At 46.3% G+C, this 22,505-nt stretch overlaps 1 protein-coding gene and 1 long non-coding RNA gene across 44 annotated transcripts in view; one reads left to right on the top strand and one right to left on the bottom strand.

Moving 5' to 3' along the window:
* Positions 1-22,505, top strand: part of FBXO15 (F-box protein 15) — a 585,398-nt gene that overhangs the window by 80,131 nt on the left and 482,762 nt on the right. The window lies entirely within an intron of this gene.
* LOC309611203 lies at positions 17,045-21,464 on the bottom strand. The gene is made up of 2 exons (XR_014234390.1): positions 20,278-21,464; positions 17,045-19,926 (listed from the first exon to the last, which is right to left on the bottom strand). It is a non-coding gene; the product is annotated as an uncharacterized lncRNA (long non-coding RNA).

Raw genomic sequence — 22,505 nt, forward strand, 5'->3', positions numbered from 1 at the left:
GAATATTTATGAAGCTTCTTGATTGACTCTTTCACATTTATTCTCAAGTGACAACTCCCAGCTACCTACTGAGACAGGCAGATCTCTATTTAAGGGAACACCTTATTTTTGGAATATTTTTTTTCCTAAAAGAGTAGGAGGCTGTAGCGATTTTTCTTTTCTTTTTTTGTTCCTGGAGAACTTTGTCAACGTGATGATGGCTTGACAGAGAGGAAAGTTTCAGCCAGGAGTGTAACGTGTTGTAGGATGTGGGAGCTGGAAGGGATCTTGGAATCAGCCATCCCAACTGCCGTCATTTTACAGATGAAAAAGGCAAAATGCAGAAAAGTGAGGTGGTCCCTCCAGGGCCCCACCGCACGTGTTGGGCAGATTGAGGATGGGAGATGACGTTTCCTGACCCCCGAGCTGCTCTGATTCTTGCGCCTTCATTTCCCAAATCTTAGACTGATCCTTCCCTACCACCTTCCTCCCCTACCCCCTCCTTCAGACTCTTTCAATGTTGGTGAAACCTGGGCTCAGCTTCTTAAACTGGGTCTGAGGGACCCCAGAAATCTACTTCAGATGCACCATGAAGGCACTTACATTGTGTGAAGTATCCATCAGGGTTGTTCCATCGGTGCACTTTTCAGGAATAAGGGTCTAGAGCATCCATTATATTCCCTTGAGGGAATTCGTGACATAAACAACTTAACCACTTCTATTAGGAAGTGCCCCAAAGTAGGGAGAACTGCCTAAGCTCTGGTCCTTTCATTCATGTTCTCAATAGCTTTTTACTGACACTGACCATGGCTTTGTGCTGCGTTAATTGGTTCTCTGTGGTTCTGGTAAGAGAGCTGAGTATTGTCCCAAGTCATGCAGCCTTGAGTTTAATTGATCTCCGTCACTCTTATTTCCAATTCGTCTCCTGCAGGCAACGTACTTCACCTGATTGAAGCATCCTTAGGAAAGGGGGTGCTTCCAAACCTGCTGGTCTGGGTAAGCACCAATATGGAAAGTCCTGGAAAAGCCTGAAGGAGGGGGCTCACAGGACCAGTGTGCCTGGTACATTCAATCATTGGATGCATAGGAGGCTCACTGTCAACCCGGTCCTGATCTTCCCCAGATGCCACTCAGTGCGTGACGGCGACTGGGAGCATTACCACGTGGGCAAATTGCTGAATGGCTCGCACTTGTAAGATGTGAGATCATTTCCCGGCTCCCAGATGTATAGTTCATTTTAGATGCTTCTGGCCTGGATTCAAATGGATGAATCAGAAATATGTAGCTTTTGGTCTTGGCATTAGTTTCTCTACCATCTCAAAATCATTTCCAAACTTTTAAAAAATCTTACTTTCTCCAGAATTTAAATATAAATTGTGTCTTTCTTTTTAAAATCTACACAAGCATCTTAGGGGCTACAAGGAGAGCGGATGAAGCGACAAATATTTCTGTCCATAAGTGCCAACCAACCAGTTGACAAGGATTTGAGACCCTATCGTGTATCAGGATCACACTGGTGAAGACAAGCTGACCTTTCAGACGGTGAGAGGGATAGTAAAAAAGTAAAAAATACAGAAATAAGATAATCCTGGGTCATGGTGGGTACGAACCAGTCCTTGGTAGCAAACAACACAGATCCACCAACTGCAACGGAAAAGGAGCTTTGCAGGCGCGTCAGGCCGCTCACAGAATCCGCTGCGGGGAGGTCAGGAGCGAGGGGCAGACGCAGCCAAGAGCCCAGCGTAGAAGCGACTGTGTGCCTCCTCTCCCAGCCTCTCCCCGTCCTTGACATTCAACTTCACGCAGCCCCCGCCAACCTCTGACCCCTCAGCGTGGGCCCCTCCAGCTCCTGGGGGACAGGAGAGAGAGCAGCTCGGTCCCCTGCCCTCAGCCTCAAAGCAGACGTCTTGAGACTCCCCCAAAGTAGGAAGGGTGTTCGGAGAGGTCGAGCAATGCCTTAGACAGTAATTTGGGGAGGTTTAGGGACCGTCCGAGTGGGTAACATTTGAGCTGAGATCCGAGTGGTGAGAGGATGCAGCCAGGTGAGCCCAGAAGAGACCCTTGTAGCCAGAAAGTCCAGACACAGAAAGGAGCCGGCAGGGAGAGAGGGGGAGGGGAGAGCTGGGGGTAGGGTGGGGAGGTGTCCAAATAAGGACGAGGAGGGTATAAGGGCTGAAGTTAGAGGCTTGCCGTGTCTCATCAGGGAGGACCTCGCAGGTTCCTGCAGGAGGCTTAGTGTTTCCTGTGTTCGTGGTGGAGACCATGAGAGGTTTGGATGTTACTCGCTTTGCGAGGGGAGCACCAGCCAGAGGTGCCGTGAGCCTGTTACATTTTAACCAGGCTTCCTGGCTGCGCATGGAGACAGGCTGTTGCAACCATCCAGTCGAACGATGGTGGCAGCTCGGAGGAGGCCGAGAGAGATCAGATGAGAAGGCAGGGTCAGCTTGTGGGAGGAGCTAATCCAGTGGGAGCTGGGGTGGTGATAAGGTGGGAATCAGTGGCTGGGCTTTAGCTGTGCTGAGGTTAAAATGATGATTAGCGCCTCAGGTGGAAATGCTAAGGATGCGGATGGATGTGTGAACCTGGAGCGCCGGGAGGAAGCTTGGTGATTCAGATTTGAGAATCCTCCTTGTGAAAATGGTACTTCAGGCCACAAAATGGGACATCACCACGGAGAGAGTGCAGACAGAGCAGAGGCGGGAGGGAACAGGCCAGGAGAGGAGGGTCTCATGGGGCAAGAAGGACGGGGCAGGTCGGAGGGTTTACAGGTGAGCGTGGTGTCGCGTATTGTACTGGGCAGCTAGAGCACCACTTTTTTTTTTTTTTTTTTTAGTAGATCTTTATTGGAGTATAATTACTTCACAATACTGTGTTAGTTTCTGTTGTACACCAAAGTGAATCAGCCATATACATACATATATCCCCATATCCCCTCCCTCTTGCGTCTCCCTCCCACCCTCCCTATCCCACCCCTCTAGGTGGTCACAAAGCACCGAGCTGATCTCCCTGTGCTATGCGGCTTCTTCCCACTAGCTATCTATTTTGCATTCGGTAGTGTATACATGTCCGTGCTACTCTCACTTAGCCCCAGCTTCCCCCTCCCACCCCGTGTCAAGTCCATTCTCTATGTCTACATCTTAATTGCTGCCCGGCAACTAGGTTCATCAGTACCATTTTTTTTTTTTTTAGATTCCATATATATGCGTTAACAAACGGTATTTGTTTTTCTCTTTCTGACTTACTTCACTCTGTATGACACACTCTAGGTCCATCCACCTCACTACAAATAACTCAATTTCGTTTCTTTTTATGGCGGAGTAATATTCCATCGTATATATGTGCCACAGAATTTGCATTATTTCAAATAGGCATTGCAGAGCATTTTGAATTTTTTATATCACAAAGTTATTTTCCCTCCATGAATTTTATGTATTTATATTACATTTGCTTCCCAAAAAGGGCTTGAAGCAATTTGATATAAAGTGATATTTGAGGAAAACCATTCAACTAGAAAATCAAAGTGATAAGGAAAGCAGAGGAAGCTAAATACTGTCTGTGCTAATGTACTGTACCTGGTTTCCATGGCTGAATATTACATTTAACTCGGTCTCCCAGAAGCCAACATCAGAAGGAACTGATGAGGTTATATAACTATCTTTAGCTGATATGAAGAATGCCCCAATGTAAGGGAGACAAATTATTTTTTCTTACCAAATGCTAAGGAGTAAGTTTCTCTTGAGTCATCCCATACATAATGATAAACAACATGCCTCCAGAATAACAGTGCCATCATATTTTATTCTCCCAGAAGCTCTTTGAGGGAGATCCTACCGTCATCCCCATTTTACAGATGAGGAAACTGAGGCTGGGAGTGGATAAGTGTATTGCTCAAGGTCACACAGCTGAGAGGAGGTGGAGCTTGGATTTGAACTCAGTTCAGTTTGGTGCCAGTCTGTGGGTGCTTAAGGCCTGTGCCATGCTATCACCAGGCTATACTGCCACCGGACTGTACCACCACTAGGCTGTACTGCCATCTTCAGCCCGGACTGCTTTCTGGACCCCTTATTTTCAAGTGGGACATCTCCAGTTAAATGATTACAGGTATCTCAAATTCAGCTTCTCCGAAACATGTACTCTTTGTCCTCTCAGACCCGCTCTTTTTAAACTCTTGGGTTATGGCCCCGCATACCAGACAGACATCTTTGCATCCTCCCACTCAGTAAATGTTTACAGTGAAGACGAATTATTGGGTGAAGTGACCTCACGTTCTCACTAGGTGGTGACCTCTCTGAGGGTAGTGACCGTATCTGTCAGTGTAATCCCAGGCCCTTGATGCTTAGTCAGTCCTTGCTTGTTGAACAAATACTGTGATTACACACCTAGTTGTGTGTACAGCCTAGTACAAGCCCTGGAGAGAATAAGGAGAAAATGAGGCTGGAGAAGGAGGTTTGATTGTGAAGGTTCCTGGATGTATACTCCCCCCGCCCCACCCCGTCTCCACTCCTTACCTTTCAGGTCTCAGCTTAGGGATTCGTTTCCCTGGAGTGAAACAGTTTTCACTGGGGGATTTCTCTCACTTCCCCTTGGGAGCTTCTCCTCCTCCCCTCCGTTCTGCCCCTCCCTCCCAGGCTGAGCTAGGACTCTCCGGTTTGTTCACTTAGCCCTCACCATGGTGTTCATCACTCAGTCTTACCATGACATTTCTCTTTCTTGTCTTCCCACATAAGGGTGGACACTCCTTAAGGGAAGATGTCTGGTGGTTAGTGCCAGCTGTCTACTGGGATGTCATCTGGGGCTGTCTTATCACGGCCTCCTCCTGTGGCCTGGACTTCCTCATGGCAAGTGCACTGGGGGAAGGAGGGAGGAAAAGGGGGAGAGAGAGAGAGAGAGAGAGAGAGAGCGCGAGCGAGCAAGCGCTGTACTGCCCTCTGTAACCCTGCCCCAGAAGTCACATAGTGGCACTTTGTTGCACTATTAGTCCAGATGGTGAACAAAGTCTTCCCAGTTCAAGGGGAGGGGACATAGACCCCACCTCTTGATGTGGCCATGACAAGGTCATAAGGTCCTATTGTAAGGAGAGAACATGAAATGGGAGATCTTTTCGTGGCTCTCATTTATTTATTTATTTTTGGCTGCTTTGGGTCTTCGTTGCTGCACGTGGGCTTTCTCTAGTTGCGGTGAGCGGGGTCTACTTTTCCATGCAATGCGCGGGCTTCTTACTGTGGTGGCTTCTCTTGTTGCAGAGCACGGGCTCTAGGCGCACGGGCTTCAGTAGTTATGGCACGCAGGCTCAGTAGTTGTGGCTTGCAGGCTCTAGAGCGCAGGCTCAGTAGTTGTGGCACATGGGCTTAGTTGCTCTGCGGCATGTGGGATCTTCCTGGACCAGGGCTCGAACCCGTGTCCCCTGCATTGACAGGCGGAATTTTTAACTACTGCGTGCCACCAGGGAAGCCCCTCGTAGCTCTCCTTTGAAAATACAGGCTGCCACTCTAGCATAGAGGTTAGACGGGATGAGAATCCAGTGGGAGCTGACAGGTGAGCTTGGAGCAGCTTCAGAACAGTGGGAGCTGATCTGAGGACCAAGTGTCAGGAAGGGAACCAGGACCACACACAGGACTGTCCTTGGAGAAGCTTGGCAGGGACGAGGAAGGAGATGGGGCCATGTGCCAGTTTCAAAATGTCTTTATGTAGGCGTCGTCATGACTTCTCAGTGTATCCACTGCCTTGCTCTTTACTAGGCTGGCTTATGTACCTGAGGACATTAATAAATAAAAATTCAGGGCTCTTAAGAATTCATATTACAGTTGACCCTTGAACAGCACGAGTCCACTTATACCCTGATTTTTTTCAATAAATACTATTACAGCGTGACTTGATCCACAGCTGGTTGAGTCAGTGGATGGGGAACCAGGGATACGGAGGGTCGACTGTAAAGTTATACGTCGATTTTTGACTGTGACCCCTGTGTTGTTCAACTGTATTAAATGCTTCACCCAGATTCACTAGATGAGTGAAATTTTGTGATGTCAACATTCTGTTTAGGCTCTCTGCTGGCTGGCTGACAGCAGGAACCAAAAAGAATGAAATCTTTTCAGTCCAATTGCTGATTAGCCTTTGATGTTACACCAAGCCAGTCAGTTCCTTACAGAATAACAATAAACCAGTTTGGAGCAAAGCAGATCAGACCGTTGTCGCATGGATAACATATCTTTGGTGACAAGTTACGGGATTCATATAGACCCTTGCTGGCTGATTTAAGGCAGTGGGCTGAGGTTTGTACCCACTTGGGAGACTCTTTATAGTTTTAGATCTTAAAAACGACCATATTTCCTACTGAAGTCAATGTTCTTTAAACATGGCAAGTGAAGGGTTGGAAGATGTGGCTTTTTCCCTCTCACAGTCTCATGTCCCAGCACTTGCCCTGTACTCAGCCGTCAGCCACTCTGAACTGTACGCTTCTCCCAAAGGCACCAGCAGTTGGGCCTCCCAGGGCCTGTAATGCTCTTCCGTTCTCTGTCCTTCCCAGTTTGCCTCTTGAACTCCTATAGGATGTGGTCCCAGCAGTACTTCTCATTCCAAGGGCTAATTTTCCTTCCTCCGCATGCCCACTGGACCTATCAGAGTTCTTAGCATGTCTGCCCTGACCTCTGGGCTCCTTTGCTGTTAGGCTGTGAAGTCATTAGGACAGAATTCTCCTTTATCTGTCTTCTTTCTCCCACTCCCTAGCGTGGTTCCTGGCATAGAGAAGTAGGTATTCAGTACACCTTGTACACATAAAGACAACATCGGTTATGTTCAAAACATTTAGTGCATTAAATTATAACGTTAGATCATTCGTCATCTGAGGATGGTAGCCACTTTCCAGCATTCGGAGTATCTTCCCTTACAACGTGCATAATGTGAAATGGAGTAAGTCGATTTTTCTTCAGAAGTTGGCAACGTATGTTCAATTCCAAAACCTTAATATTCAGAAGGACACTACTTACCTTTTGGTTTGTTTTTTGTGTTCAATACTGAGAAAACATTTTAATTCCTTTTCTTGCAAATATATATCTTAGGCCTGTGCAGGAAAAAACATTGACTTCTGTGGCCATGAAAAAGTTTGTCCCTGACCATGTCAGGGGTCAGGTAACAAAGAGAGAGGAAAGGATTGAAACAAGAGGGGAGTATTTAGCAGTTGTTACCTCATTAGCCCCAATCCTGCCACATGAGGGATGCACTAATTAAGAATGCTTTTCTGGAACTTCCCTGATGGTCCAGTGGTTAAGACTCTGGGCTCCCAATGCAGGGGACCCGGATTCCCATCCCTGGTCAGGGAACTAGATCTCACGTGCTGCAACTACGAGCCCGCATGCTGCAACTAAAGATCCTGCATGCCGCGATGAAGATCCTGTGAGCCACAACTAAGACCCGGCGTAGCCAAGGAAATAAATAAATAAATAAATGTTTTTTTAAAAAAAAGAATGCTTTTCTAATAGCCTCATTTTTATATGACCGTGAACTGTGTATGAATGATCTACCCAGGTAGAATATTGAAAGCATGAAATGTATTTCATGTGAACATCACCCCTGAATACTTTGGAGTGTGTTTCTTGTATAATGCAATCCTCAAAACGAGGAAATTAATGTCTACATGTTATTACTGCTCCATTGTCCCAACAATGCCCTTTATGGGAAAACAATCCAGTCCAGAATCACATGTTGCAGGTGTTGTCATGTGTCTTTAGTCTCCTTCAAACGGGGCTAATATTTCAGTCTTTCTTTGCTTTTAGTGACCTTAACACTTTGGAAGATCACAGGCCAGTTATTTTGCAGAATAGTCCTCAATGTGGGGTTGACTGATGTTCATCCCGATTAGACTCCGATGCCCGGTTTTGGCAGGAACCCGTGGGGTGGTGTTGTGTTCTCTCTGCACCTGATCGGGTGGCCTTCGATTTCAGCCCGCCCCGTTGCTGCTGGCGTTCCCTTGCGTTGCTTGACGATGGAGGTCGTGTCTGCCAGTCTTCTCCTGGGAAAGCTGCTCTTTTCTTTTGATGTGTTAGATTAATCAAATAACCCCTTCCTCACCAAACTTCAATTTATTCACATATTTTACTAGGTGAGTCTGACGTAAGGATTTCCCATTTTATTCAAGGAGCTACAATTCATTCTTACCATTTATCCTGATGCCCGTGTTGTCCTGTATCTGGCCGGGGGGCCCTTCTGTCTCCCTCCGTGTCCTCCTGATAATCTCCCATCATCCTTCTTTGAGCACCTGCTTTCTAACATGGCAAGATGTTCCAGGCGTACCCTGTGCTCTTCCTGCTCCAGCCGTAGGGTTAACCGTTTCCCGCCTTCAGTGCCCGCTCCTTTTCGTGGGGAACGGTGCCTTTAGAAACCAAGTGCTGGGCACGAGGTGTGTTCATTGCTGTTGGGGAAGCACTGCTCCGAGGCTCTCTCGGAGGGCAGAGCACAGGATCCGTGCATGGAAACACACGCACGTTTATACCTGTATTTAGTTGTGTGTTTGCCTGTCTTTCTATCTACAGTTTGCACTGGCACATCCAATTCTACTCCAACACCACAGGGTTTATTCTAGTTTTCTTCCTTTCCACATCTGTAACTCTCTTCTCTGACGATGAGAAATCCGTCCTTCCTTATCCTGAACATCTTTACCTATTTGGGCGTTCTCCGTGTGCGTAACCACTCTTCCATCACCACCCCACACCCCCCAGCATGGAAGCCTTCTCCCTGCTCAGGCTCCAACCCTCTGAGCCACAAGCCACCTCTGCAGACACCCCCCAGCCCTGGGGCCCTGACACCCTGTGCCCTCCACCCACCTCGGTCTCCGTCTGTCTGAGCTCCAGCACACACTCTGAGCCTCTGGGGTTCCCCTCCTCCCCGTCCCCTCCCCCCGGGAAGCTGTGTGCTTCCCTCGGCCTCACCTAATGCTTTTTTGGCTGCATTGTCTAGGAAGGGAAGGGAAGAGGGAAAGCAAGGGTGGGATGCAGCAAGGAGTGTAGCAACTATTGTAGCTGCTAAGGGCAAGCTCCAGGGTGGGAAACTCAGTGGTTGGCTTTGCAGCGCTGCCCTGAATGTGATACACTTGAGGAGCTCATGCCAACTGTCCCTTGGGAAAGAAATACTAACTTATTGAGAAGAAACACTAACCGCAAATGTGTACAGGCGATGCTATTGAAAGTAGGCGTGGTGCTCTACATCCCAGAGAGACTCTGAAGATGCCACAGGAGGTGAAGGGCGGACATGATGTTCAGAGAAAGGGGTGGGTGGGCAACGTGGAAGTCACCTGGCAAGTAAACCACAGATGGTGGTGATGCAGCAGAAGAGGAACAGACCGGCCAAGAAAAGCCAGCGAAGGGGTTTGGCCGAAGGACAGATTCCAGAGGAGACTCAGACCAGCTGTGCAAGCCTTTCCTTCATTCAGACCTTTTCTCAAAGGCCCTCCTGTCCCAGAGCTCTCCTGATGTCCCTGTAACGGGTAAACCCCCCACGCTAGTTTGTTCTTCCTTGAGCACTTTACACTTGTGGACATGCTGGGTGGTCCAGCTGCCCCTCTGAAATGTCAGCTCTGTGATGGAAGGGAGTTTGCCTTGTTTACTGCTTTATCTCCAGTGCCTAGAACAGCACCTGGCATGTGATAGTTGTTAAATAAACATGTAATGAGAGGAGGAATGAAACATACCTAGGAGAATAACAATGGACATTGGGTTAAAAACGACCTGAAAACAGGGGCGTTTCAAAGAGGTTCATTACTGAGTGGACCCCAGTGAGCTCCAAGGACACAATCATCAAGTAAAGTAAAACAAAAAGGGTGAAGACATGAAGGTCTAAGAACAAGAAGAAGGTAGAAAAAACTGAAGTAGTCAAATGACAGTAACTTTTGATATTGTTTCTAAGACAGAGTTGAGGAGTGCAGTGCCTGACCAAATGGACTCTTCCCTCTGCCTGTTGAGAGAATATTTCTAACGTGCTCGAACATTTGCCAAGCAATCTCTGCAGCCAAGATTCCGCAGACACTTGAACAGATTAAACATCTGAGAAGGAGGGTGGATTAAAACATTAACAAAAGGCAAAGTTCATTATGTGAAGAAGGATTAGGAATGCATAATGATGAAATTTAAGGGTACTCCATTCTATGGAACAACAGCAACAAAAATTCAAACAATATCATGTAAGAGATCAAAAATACAATAATAGAGTATTTAATATCATAAAAATATAAATATCACATGTCAACATTAAAGGAATGCCACCAAAATAGTACTTAGAAAAATATGTTATCTCAAATACTTGCATTTGTTAAAAAGTAAAAACAAAGAAAATTAAATCAGGTTAAGAAATAAGAGCAGAAGTGAACAGCAAGAAATAAACAGAACTGATGAACGAAATCCACTTATTTTAGAAAAAAATTAATGAAATTGATATGGTTTTATGAAACTAAATAATAAAAGAGCAAATGAATAAAATTATGAATAAGGAAGGAGCCTAATAGTTAATACAAAAAAGGAAGAGTGTTGTTCTCATCAGTGGGCTAATTAATATGATAAGTAGGTGGCATCATAAGAAATAAAATCTTTTAAAATTGATGTGATAGGAAATGCAGATATTCATGAATTAGCAACACAAGCAAAATAAGAAAAGTTACAAGAATAACAAATAAGAATACAGATCTGACAAATTCACTGGAAAGCTTTTCTAGGTCAAATATTTAATTATCATCAAAACAATCGCTTAAAATATTTCAGAAGAGCTGGTAATTACACACGTCATTTTTTACCTCACCACAAAGGAGTGGGGGAAGGTGTAACCAGGAAACCACTTCGAGAAATGCATTTTCCAACCGAGATACCATCTCAAGTATTTACATCGCAGGGGACGTAGTGGGATGAGTTCGTTACCTAGGGAACGAGGATGCCGTGAAGGCTCCCCAGAGATTAGTGGCGGCTGGAAGCTACTGCCACCCAAGGCGGGGCCGGAAGCTACTGCCACCCAAGGCGGGGCCGGAAGCTACTGCCACCCAAGGCGGGGCCGGAAGCTACTGCCACCCAAGGCGGGGCCAGAAGCTACTACCACCCAAGGCGGGAGGACACAGGAGGCCGTGGAGCTACAGGACCCGTGGCTGAACTCGGCAGGCCCGGGAGCCGGGAAGAGCAGCACCCAGGGCCCCACTTCCACCGTGCCTGCCCAGTGGGGCCAGGGCAGGAAGGCGTTGACGGACCCAGGTCCAGGCCTGGCACTTCTGGAGAGCTTAGCCCACAGAGCTTCTTTCTGTGTACACGTGGCCCACCGTGGCCGGGTCCCCTCTTCAAGGGCGTGTTAACGTTCGCATGAGTTGATGACGCCTGGACATTTGGCCACAGACAGGCTCTTCCTGGAAGCCAGCAGGTCACGAGCTGGTATGACACCCATGGTGCCAGGTTCCTGTTCTACTTTATCTTCCACAGGAAGGACATCGGCCGTCAGGCCAAGGAGCATGAGAGGTCTCACCTGCCCAGCTGACTCCCGGCTGTGCCTCGGGATGAGGGCGTGAGGAGGAGGGTGAACTAACTGCCCTGGCCAAGGGGGATGTGCGCTGGGCCTCGCAGCTGAGGTTCGATTCCTACCTAAAGGGACATTTGACTGTCTCCCTTCTTGGTCAAAAGAAAGATCACAGTGACCAAAAGTCCATGATCTCACCTTACACAGAATTCCGTGGACCAGGGAGTTTGGTGGAACTCCCAGCTGAGAACTCCTACTCCTGCTGTCTCATGTGCTGGAGCCTCTGTAAAGACTAAGCGTCTCTCTTCTTTAGTAGATACAGGCCACCGTGTGGGGGTCAGGTCCAGAAACCGGCTCACTTTGTCTTATGGAGCCCTTGTGGAAGGAGGGGCTGCCCCCTGAAGCTGAGGGGCTGCCATCATAGGGGGCTCTGCGAGGTGAGTAGTTTGGCCCCGGGTGAGGAAGGACACCAGCTCAGTGGGGAAAGGACATTCTCCCCAGTTCTGTGAGGAGCACCTGGATGAATGTGCAGTGTGGGAGGTGCTGGGGGAAGGTCTGCAGAATTCTCGTGGAAGAGGCTGGAAGCCGTGTTCCTAGTGGGGGGGGTCATCCTCCGGTGGCTCTTCTCTAAGCAGATGTGAGTGAGGCACTCAGAGACTTGCTCCTTAGAATGCACGGTTACTCCCTGAAGACTCCCAGAAATAACTGAAAGACTTTGATGGAGGAAGTTATATTGGTAGGGGCCATGGGTTTGATAATTCTGGATATTAATGATAATGTCACCTTATTACATCTGTAGCCTGAGAAGATTTGGTGAAATTCATTTTTCTTTTACTTCAGACCCTGAAACATGATCAGGAAAAATACTAACTTCTACCAGAGGAAAATCCCAGGCCCACTATGCATGCAAAGACATAAAAATTCTCAGTAAAATTTTAGCATATGTAATCCACACTGAAAGAATAATATACTCTCCCGAGTACATAGAGCTCATGATTCACATTAATACTAGTACTTGCAAAAATAATGCAGTTTAACACCTCCTCACATTTAACACGTCACAGTAGTACTGCCCATGTGTGAGGGCGGGATTCGAGGTCGTCCAATGTGTGTGAGAGGCAAGTTTCTCTCTGCCTTTTAGGCAGTGATTGAAGGTATGGTTTGTCAGGGAAAGTTGATGATGTTGTAGACTCTGCATTCTGAGAAACTGAAAGTGTAAGAGAAAAATTTAAGTAAACACTAGAGTGAATTTTCACTTGTGCCTAATTACCGCAAGGCAGAAGGACTAGTCTATATATATTATCACCTTTCTTGCACACTTGGTTGGTTACACGCTTACTTGCTATGCATGCAGCATGGTTGTCTACTCACAGCTTTATATAAATTAAAGGAAATCATGTGCACTATTATAGAAATGACATGTCCGACTGACATCATTTCATAAGGAGAAATTATACGTAGCCACATTGTATATAATATGTGATCTATGAATAATTGATGCATCATATTAATATAGACTTGGCCTCCCCATAAACTTGACATTAATAAATTTTTCTACTTCTATGACTAGCAGCCAGAACAAAAGAATGCATTTAGGAGGACAGGAAAGCAATCTATAAATACCAATAAAGTAACTTATTTGGGGCTTGTAAATGTATTTTCTGTGTGATTTTTTAATTTTAAGTTAAGTTGTGGGCAAGTTAAAGATCATTAACCAAACCTTCAAAATACCAAAATGCTACAGCAATTTTTATTTTATTAAAAGTATAATGTGTACATAATAAAATACACAGATTTTTAAGTGTAAGTTTGAGAGATTTTGACACCACCCTATCAACATCTAAAATGTTTCTATTACTCCAGAAAGTTTCCTCATGTTTCTTTTCAGCCCACCCATAAGCAACTGTTGAGACTTTTATCACAGTAGCTTAGTTTGTCCAATTCTAAAGCTTCATATAAATCGAATCACATAGTATGTACTCTCTTGTGTATGACTTTCCTTCACGAGGCCTGCAAGACTCATCTCTGTTGCATGTATCAGAAATATATTCTTTTGTTTCTGATCACTGAGTGGTATGCCATTGTATGAAAATACAATTTGTTTATCCATTCACATGTTAGTGGACATTTGGGTTATCAGTTTGGGGCTATGATGAATAAAACTACTATGAACATTCATATACAAGTCTTTTTTTAAAATTATTTTTAAAAATTAATTTATTTTATTTATTTATTTTTGGCTGCATTCGGTCTTTGTTGCTGCACGTGGGCTTTCTCTATTGTGGCGAATGGGGGCTACTCTTTGTTGTGGCGCGTGGGCTTCTCATTGCGGTGGCTTCTCTTGTTGCGGAGCACGGGCTCTAGGTGCGCAGGCTTCAGTAGTTGTGGCACCTGGGCTCAGTAGTTGTGGCTCGTGGGCTTTAGAGCACAGGCTCAGTAGTTGTGGCACGCGGGCTTAGTTGCTCTGTGGCATGCGGGCTTAGTTGCTCTGTGGCATGCGGGATCTTCCCGGACCAGGGCTCGAACCTGTGTCCCCTGCGCTGGCAGGCAGATTCTTAACCACTGTGCCACCAGGGAAGCCCTGCAAGTCTTTTTCTGGACATGTTTTCCTTTCTTTTGAGTCATTACCAAGAAATAGAATTGTTGGGACTATACGGTAAATGTATGTTTAACTTTATAAGAAACTGCCAAATAGTTTTCCAAAGTGGTTGTACCACTGTCTACTCCCACCAGCAGTGCATGCAGGTAGGGTTGCTCCACATCCTCACCAGCACTAGATTTTTAAAAATTTTAGTCATTGTAGTGCACGGCAGTGGTATCTCACTGTGGCTTTAATTGCATATTCTTGATGATGAGTGAGCTATTCTTATATTAGCCGTCTTGTATCTTTAGTTTTGGTAAGATGTCTGTTTAAGTCTTTACCATTTTGAAAAATTGGGTTGCTTCTCTTTTTATTATTGAGCTGTTGGAGTTTTCTGTATATTCTGGATACAAGTCCTTTACCAGAATATTTCCTCCATTCTGAATCTTGTCTTTTTATTTCCTTAAGAAGGAATAGTATCTTTTATTTGTTTATTTATTTAATTTTTTTTTTTTTTGGCCACTCTGTGCGGCATGTGGGATCTTAGTTCCCTGACCAGGGATCCAACTGCATTGGAAGCATGGAGTCTCAACCACTGCACCACCAGGGAAGTCCCAGAATGGTGTCTTTTAAAAAGCAGAAGTTTAAGATTGAATTACATCACTTAATTTTTTTTTTTTTTTCTTTCATGGTTAGTACTTTTTGTATCCTAAGAAATTTTGGCCTATCCCAAGGTTGTAAAGATTTTCTCCTCTGTTTTAAAGGCTTTCTGTTTTGGGCTTTTACACTGGGTACAATGTTTAAAAAATAAATCTAAGTGTTATTAGCTGAGAAATATTAGAAAGGTACTTACATAAATACTAAAACATAAGTGCTGCCCGTATTTTGGATGGAATAGTCAATAGTATGACATTTTTTTATCACTAAAGGTCTTGTTATCCTTGTAAAGTTTCCATGAAAAAAGTATTTCCGTAGTACATTAAGAAGAAATTCTGGAACCGAAAAGACCCAATCGACATTACGATTAATACTTCAGTAACTAGTGACTAGGCCAATTACACAGCCCTGACATCTTTCCATCCTTCCTCTTTTTAAACATTTTTTTCCTCCTCATTTAACTGTTTCATTTGTATATTTGTCCTATTAAGTTCCTTGAGGCCATAGATTATGTCCTATAGTTCTCTATAGAACATTCAACTTTTATATCTGTGCCGAGTTTGCTTCTCTGCTGTTATCTGTTATATTTGAAGCAATTTGTATGTTGAAACTATCAGACAGCTCCTGTATAAATATGTTGTGTTTTGTTAAAAGCAGCTTGTGAAATCCTAAAGTTTTCAGTTAGTGATTTCATTCTATTTTATTTTTAAATGATTATGATTTAATTTCATACATTTAACAAATTTTAATGTAAAAAGTACAAAAATACAAATTGTCGTCCAACTGTGAACATAGATTTTTGTTCAGAGAACAGGGTCACCATTAATACGTGGCATAACTTTTAAATTTTACATTGAGAATCATTCTTTCCAAAAGTAGCAAAGGAAGCAGTGGATACAAATATCCCATTCTGGTAAGTTGCTTGCTCAGGCAAACATATCCTGATTTTAGGGTGAATCTTAGAAGAACTCCCAATTTGCCAGGAATGTTCCGTTCGGGCCCTATAAGTGAAAGGCTGCAAGAGCTGAATTTCTCTTTGGAGGTAGGGGATGAATTAGGGATGCAACTCTCAGCAAAAACTAAATGGAGAGAACTTTATTCAGCGGATCAGGTACCGGATGGATCGCAGAACACGGGTATAATGTGAGTGTCAGGGAAATGTATCTGGAAGGCTTTCTTGTCAAGGTTTAAGCATCTGTACGAAGTGCTCTAGGCATGCTAATTCTTGGAGGTCAAAGAGTTATCTCGGATGATGGAGGAAAACCTAGTTAGAAGTTAAGGGAGATACTTTTTCAGAAACACAGGCAGATGTGCCCAGGAGCGCACACACATGATATTAATGATGCTTTGGGGCCCTTCCTGTGTTACCATACACTGAGCTGAGGACTTTCATAAAATAGCTCTAATCCTCACAGACAACCCAGAAAGACTTATGTCATCTCAACAGCTTAGGGACAAAGGGACTGAACCCAAGTACCTCCCAAATTCACAGGTGTAGTGCAGAGCTGGGATTTGAGCCTGTGTCTTCCACGCTGGGACGAGGGTGTGATGTGTCAGCGTGGCTGGGCTGAGCGACACCTTCAGGTGCTCCGGTGTATTTTCAGTGAGTGTGGGCTACACGGGAGGTGGCAGCTGCTTGTAGAAGTCTCATACCTTCTTCCAGTTATTCATTCGGTGCTGCTGTGAAGGGCCCTTGCACATGTGTTACAGTCTTCGACTAGTTAGCCCTGAGTTAATCAAAGGGGAGACGAAGCTCGGTGGGCAACCTAGTCAGACGGAAGCCCTTTGGAAGAGGAGCGAGGCTCTCCCTGAAGGTGGAGAGTCCCAGCGCAGCTTGCGGTGGTGGGGCTCCCGCTGCTCCGATGTTTCCTCCCCAGCTACCTGCCTGCAGACTGAAAGCCTCAGCTCCTGCCTCTGGGGGCCATCTCCCCCACTGCCTGTCCTGTGGCCTCCGGCTTCCTAGCCAGCGCCCGTTCCTTTGTTGTGTGTTCTACTCACCCACTACTTTACTTCCGTGATAGTATTTCTTTAAATCTTGCTCCAAATGCTTTTGAAAAAATTTTGTATGTCGCCATACACTTTTTACATATTTATATGGGCCGATTATTCATAAGATAATTTATTTTTCATGTACAAAGTATGTCCAAGAATGGAAGACAATGCTTTATCCCAGCTCATTTATCCCCGCTTCTGGGAACCATTCAGCCTTTTCCATAGGGCTTAGGAAATATTTCTTGAAAATACTGTATGTTTTAATGGGGCCAAATATTAGAAAAATATCACAGGATTTATCTTATGATTCAGCACTGTGAACTCTTTTGGGCTTGGCTCTAGGTTTGAAGGCTGACAGTGTGTTTTATTTCTGAGCCTCACTGATGTTTTTATACTGGCTGTGAAAGCCTTTGGCACCACGTCCTTTTCTCAGAAATCTTAATAAACAACTGGGAGCAAGTTGCACCTCATGAGCGGTTAGTATGTCCTGAATCAGCAAAAGCGCCTCTGTCTTTTCTGAAAGGCAAGCATTTGGCCACCATACAAGTTAGCGACGGTGCAGATAATTCACAGTCAGGAGTGGGGCTGGGTCCTCGGCGTCAGTGAGCGGGAAGGTGATCGGTGATGACTCTGACAGCGCCTTGAAGACGTGTAAATCTTTTGCCAATATCTTAACATTTCCAAGCTTAGTTCCATAAACAAATCCCATAATTGCGGTTTGGCTGGATATGGCTCGGTATCTAGCGGTTTCTAGAATATCTAATGTGATAATATTAACGTAATTTACATTTGAGAGAGTGCCAGGGGAGGTGGTTGGCCCAGAGTCCCTGCACAGTCCTGCCGAGTGTGTGGGGCTGCAAGGCTTGTCTGGTTCCATTTCTGGAGGTGCCACCGTGTGCTCCCCAGGGGTGGGAACTGGCTTGTTTGCTGCTTGTTGAGGTGTTTACTCCTTTTCAAAAAGCGCTGGGCCCTGGGTTTCTTTCCTGTAACGCAACCACGCTACACGCAGGCATTTATCTTAGGCCTGCCGCGTCGCCTGCGAGAGGCGTGGGGTTCTGGGGAACTGAGGAGAACACGAAGCGCTGGCTGTTGCCGTGAGCAGTGAAGCCCTTTGTCTCTGACCCGGGAGCCTTGTGTCTTCTGCCAGCTTCCAGGAGAGAGTGACAGGTTAGCTTACTGCTTCCAAGAAGGGCAAAATCTCAGACCCCTCACATTTTTACGAAGTGATTTTCCTTTGCTGAACCACAGTGCTGCTTTTCTGGAACAGCAGTGTTGACGATATTAAAGACCACCACAACCAGACATTTATTAAGCACCTGCTTTCCAGGTGTGGCACCTGCAGGCACTGTGCTGAAAACCTTCATGGTGGTCCAAGGTAGGTGTTTCCTTGGGCTCCGTGCAATGGAAAGGCGCACAGATTAACCAAGTAAGAGTTTGCTCCTGGAGGTCCCCCCTCATCACGCTGCTGATGGTTGATACCTCCCCCCACCCCACGTCCAAGCTTTGTCCCCTGCTCTCTCCCCCACGGCATTTATCTGGATCTGGCATACTTTCTGACTCATGAATTACGTTTGTTTATTGCTTCCTCTCACCTCCAGAACCTCAGCCCCATGTTTGTCTCCTGGGCTCCCCGAGGCCCCAAGAACCATGCCCTGTGCCCACCAGGCTCTCAGCAACACTCGCTCAATTAATGATAACTTTCCTCTGTTGGTGAGAAAAAAAATTTTCTCTACCCTCCTAAATTCTTCTTAAGAATTCAATGGACGTGAGACAGATGCACAGGAGAAAAACCCATTTAATTTGGTACTCGTGGGCGGTCATGAGCATGATGCCTGGAGACAAACCAACAACAGGCAGCTTTTATGTCTTTTTACATAAAGAGACAGTACATCGGTGCGGCGTTGATGGGCCAAAGCAGCTTAGGTTTGGGTGCTTAATTAGTAAGGATTTGAAGCAATGTTTGGGCTTGGGTGGTGATTAGTAAAGAGTAACAAGGTTTGTTTATACAGGCCTCTCGGCCCTGAAGTCCCTGTCTCTGGTGACAGGGATGGCTCTTAGCCTCCTGGTACAGGGAGACACCTTCACAGGCAGATTTATTTCCTGGTCTCAGGGGGGACAAAGGCAGGTCAAACTGCCTCTCTTGTACTGGCTGCTTTTCAAGTAACTTCAATTTGAAATAATCAACATGCCGTGGAGGCAGATTTTGCGGCAGCCTGCCCTGGGCCCCCATAGCTCTCATGGTTATGAAGTAGCTGCACTTTCTCCGATCTCACACCTATATCCGAGGCAGGAAGAGAAGACGACAAGACAAAGAGAAGGAGGAAGAGGCAAGGAGAAAGGAAAGACAGAGGAAGAAGAAATGAGAAGTGTCTATTTCAGGAAAAAAAAAAAATCAGAAACACCCAGCAAACCTCTGCCCGTGTCTTGTTGGCTAGAGCTGAGTCTATGAAGTATTCCAACCGAGTGTCTAGTTATATTGAGCAAAAGTGGGGTTTTGCCAGTAGGAAAGGAGAGGATAAATATTGAGTAGGTAGCTGTTAGCATCTTCAAAAATGCTAGTATCTTTGTAACCTTCCAAAGTACCCTTTAAATAGACATAATCATTTCCTTTCTATAGATACAGAATAAAGGAGCTAAGCTGCCCAAGGTCACACAGCTGGTAAATTGGGAGCTAAGACTGAACTACAGTCTTTCTAGCTCCATGCTGTCATTGCTAATAATATTATACAATTGCAAATGGCCCTAGAGTCCTCTGAATGAATCTAACAGTGAACTACTTTTTGAGCACTACTGCCCTAGTCTGCTCGGGCTGCTGTAACAAAATACCATAGACTGTGGTTAAGCAACAGGAGTTTATTTCTCACTGTTTGAGAGGCTGGAAGTTGATCAGGTGCCAGCATGGCTGGGTTCTGGTGAGGACCCTCTTCCTGGCCTGCAGGCGGCTGCCTTCTTGCTGAGTGCTCACATGGCTCTGGGGTGAGGTTGTCGGGGGTGGGTGGGTAGAGGGAGTTGTGGAACAGAAGCTTTTGCTCCCTTCTTATAAGGGCACTAATCCCATCATGGGGATGCCACCCTCATGACCTCACCTAAACCTAATTATCTCTCCTAATACTATCACATTAGGGGTTAGGGCTTTGACATACGGATTCGGAGGGGGGTGGGGACACTAATATTCAGCCTATAACAACCACTCTTGATAAGATATTAAGCTAGGTACTATGGATGGATATATCTGATGCCTTTTTTTTTTTTTTTTTTTTAAAGCAGGAGCCCTTTTTTTTTTTTATCTCCTTTTTAAATTTTTATTTATTTATTTATGGCTGAGTTGGGTCTTCATTTCTGTGCGAGGGCTTTCTCTAGTTGCGGCAAGTGGGGGCCACTCTTCATCGCGGTGCATGGGCCTCTCACTATCGCGGGCTCTCTTGTTGCGGAGCACAGGCTCCAGACGCGCAGGCTCAGTAGTTGTGGCTCACGGGCCTAATTGCTCCACGGCATGTGGGATCTTCCCAGACCAGGGCTCGAACCCGTGTCCCCCGCATCGGCAGGCGGACTCTCAACCACTGTGCCACCAGGGAAGCCCTATCTGATGCCTTTTGACATGAAGAATTTTATACTCCCATAGACGTGGTAAGATATAATCACAGGAAAAGAGGACTAGTAAATTACCCAAGATGTCATGTTATCAGAGTTCAGAGAGAAGACCACCTGGGCTGGTCTGAGAAGGCTTCAGAGAAGAGATGGGATTTGATCTGGGCCTTGGAGAATGAATCCACATAGAAGAATAGGGAGGGGCATTTAGGGAGCAAGAAATTGTGTCTTGGTAGAAATGATATGTCCTTTCTTAGGACAAATTCTGAGAAATAATACTGGGGAGATTAATTATACTTTTAATGCATCCCGACACAGATAGAGACAGATTATTTTAATAAGCAAGCTGTTGGTACATTTACCAGTTAGGAATGTGGATGAATGTGAATTGATAGCCATCTCATCTCATTAATACATAGAGAATTATTCGCTTGGTGAAATCAGAGGTGCAGAACCCCCTGAGGGCAGGGACCGCGCTCTCTGTGTGGCAGTTAATCTCCTTGCAGGCTGCCTGGCACATTACAGTCTGGAGCCTCACTTTGCTGGGGCGCCAAGGTTGAGAGCGTCCAGCTTCAGAACCCACCACACACATAGCCGCCTTCTTAGTAGCAGCTGAGTTCTTAATATTTTTTTGGCTATTTTTGTAATTATTGCTTTGTTATATGGGCAAATCCACTGCTCCAGTGGCCGTAGTTGATTGACTCGGGGTGGCCGCACGGGCCAGAAGGAGTGGTCCATGGGCTGGTCTAAGGGCACCCTGCGGTTCCTGACACCCTCCCTAGAGGTGTTCCATCTAGTGCAGCCGTCTCAGTTCTCAGGGCTCCTGCCAAGAGGCACGAGTCCTTCAGGCTGACGGGGAAATTCCTACCTTTACTGCACATGCACGGGCAGGTGGGAGGGCGTCTAGGTTTTGACACACTTAGTGGTGTTGACGTGTCGGAAGGAGGACCACATGGTGACGTATTCACTGGGCCGTCCTCCCCCCTGCCTCGTCCTATTCCCTGGCGACCGGGACGCTGTCCTAAGAACCTCCTGGTTATCCTTCGACGCCTGCAGAGAACAGAGGTGTGCTCTGCGCAGGGGCACAGTGAGCTGGGTGGTCAGATCCCCAGAGACCGCAAGGGGGACTCCCCCCGCCCCTGCGAGCGCTGGGAAGTGCGGCCCCCGGCCCCCTGTAATCCTCAGCTGAGTCCTCCGTCTGGGACCCCCTACCTGCTCCCCGAGGAATGGCTCTGTGTCAAAGGTCTAGAGAAGAGCAGACTCTCATTTCTGAAAATATCATCTGTGTGGCCCTTGCCCTTCCAGCATCCCAGGGAATACAGGGCGGTGCCTGCACGGCTGGAAACCACAGGACAGGGCGGGTAAAAGTTAAATTAACCAGAGTCAATGAGTGTTAAGTCAGTAGATGGTATTCGGAGGCTGAACACTCCCAGCCTCTAACACCCGAACTTGAATGTCTTTATGTTAAGGTCCTGCTCTCCTGGCCCTTCACTCTCCTCCGACTCTGCCCTTTGACCCCGCCTGGCCCTGGGGCTCACGTCTCACTTCCCGCTCCGCTCACAGCCCTTCTGCCGCCCGAGCGCTCCCTGTCTCTCCACGTCCTCCACTGTGTGCTGGCTTCTTGGCTGCTCAGATGGCCACACTCATACACAGAAGCACCTTGAGGTCACGCATGGGGGGACGTCAGGGCTCCCTCCTGTCGGGGCCACCACCCCGCTTCCTTTTCACTAGAAGGCTGCGGATGGCCAGTGCTCACCAAGGCCTTGCTTTCTCTTCTTACTGGGCACAAGAGAAGACTCCCAGCCTGTGACTGGTTCTGGCCGACGAAACACAGGAGATGGGACCCTCGGGTCTTCCAGTTTGAGGCACTTCAGAGCTTGTCTGAGTTTTCTAGGTCCTTTTTTTCCTAGTTGGAGCAACACAGGCGTCTGCATGTTGAGAGAAATGCGTAGCCACGTGGAGAGGTGTCCTGAGTTCCTCAGTGTTGTGTGGGTGAGAAGTGACTTCTGCTGAATCACTGAGATTTGGGGTTTGTTACCAGTGCAGAGTCTAGCCTATTCTAGCTAATTTCTGGAAGCCATTCACAAATATTTTCCCAAGTGATATCTCAGTGAATGCTGTTATGCTTCTTTGGGGGTACAGCCAGCAAGGTTGATGTGAAATCTACTTGGTAACGTATTATTAGAAGATGCTGGAAAGTTATCCCAGGAAAAGGAGATAGTCCAGAAAT

Source organism: Balaenoptera borealis, assembly GCF_965194805.1.
Source record: "Balaenoptera borealis genome assembly, chromosome: 14".
Lineage (NCBI taxonomy): Eukaryota > Metazoa > Chordata > Mammalia > Artiodactyla > Balaenopteridae > Balaenoptera > Balaenoptera borealis.